This window comes from Ostrea edulis, chromosome 10, assembly GCF_947568905.1.
Source record: "Ostrea edulis chromosome 10, xbOstEdul1.1, whole genome shotgun sequence".
Classification (NCBI taxonomy): domain Eukaryota; kingdom Metazoa; phylum Mollusca; class Bivalvia; order Ostreida; family Ostreidae; genus Ostrea; species Ostrea edulis.
The window spans coordinates 28,050,451-28,051,983 of record NC_079173.1 but is presented as its reverse complement, the minus strand read 5'-3'; positions in this window follow the sequence as shown (position 1 = coordinate 28,051,983).

Sequence of the window (1,533 nt, the reverse complement as noted above, 5' to 3'; positions counted from 1 at the left end):
TGGCTGATTTTTAATTATGACAGACCAAAGATGTCTGAAGATCAGAAAGGTTTGAAGAAGCTAAATGTTTCCGAATTGATAGATCTCGATGTCGACAAGATGAAAGAAGTTGTAAATATCTGAGGAATCACAGAACTTAACAGAAATCATACCTTCGAGAAGGAAAACCTTGCTTGGTGATGGCATTTTTTAACGTTTCGTGGTTTTCTCTAGGGACCATTGTGTAGAGAATTCAAGTCACCAAAGGTTAGTGATAACAAAGCAATATAACGGCTTGTTATTCCAGAAACTGTTAGAAGGTTGTGAACATCTCGCACGACATTATACTGGGTGGATACTGAGAACACTGTAGGTCAAATACTATGAAAGAGGTTAGTTGTTTTTTGTCAATCAAACAGTTCATTACTGCATCCTATCATCCTTCATGTAATGGGTGAGTTGAAAAATTCAGCAGAACACTCAAATCCATGCTTCGGAAAAGGTTTACTGAGAGACCCAAAGACTGGGACAGCTATTTACCTGTTCTTTTTTTCATATAGAAAAGAATATACTTCAAACGAGTACAAAGTTCTCCATTTTTGAACTTATGTTTGGTAGAACAGCCAGCGGTCCAATGACGGTATTAGAGGTTGAAAGAGGATGTACCAGTAGGTCTTGGGTTTGAAAGACCAACTCTCAAATACACGTGGGATTGTACAAAAAGAACCGAAGGATACAAGAAGAAAACGATGACAGAAAAGTTAGGAGCAGATCATTTGGTTGCCATGTACTGATTCTACTTCGTACAGACAACAATAAACTTGATGCATTAGAAAGGACCATTCGAAATCATAGAGAAAACAGATAACCTGGTTAATGTCAGTGGAAAGACTAGGTTGCTCCACATAAAAGGTGAAGATAACGAACAGTGATCAATCTCATCACACCCGCTGTGAGCCCAATGTCTTGATTAGGTAAACGGAGTTATCCGTAATCAAAATCAGAGTGCCAAGAACGGCCCAACAATCGGCATGAAACATGTCAGATACCATTTGACCCAATGGTAGGTTGTATTGGCAAACTAGATCATTATAACGACCATAGAAGTTGCGATATGCTGACTTTAATCGTGACTTTTGAAACCCCTGTAGCATCAAATTATTTGTCAGTAGCTTGCCTCGATTTAAAAAATGATTATACGTAGAACAAGCTATTTCGTATCGAATCAGTTGAGAGATATAAAAACCACATGCAGGTGATAATGGAATATTGCTACACAAATATTGGAAGTTGACGATGAAGAAGCTGAAATGAAAAATGAAAGTGTGTTATAGTAATCCATATTGTTGTTCGATTTAGTTCGATCCTTATTGTAATTTAAATGATTTATAGCGTAATGGGACTGTTAGAAAAAGAGTATTTGGTTTTTCTTCAATACAATGTTACCACACATTACATTAAAATATTAGAAATATGTCTCATTTCACCTCGATCAAATGTAATTGACATGAGCGTTCAATATTGACGTTACCGTAACGACGTAAACAAGCCAAA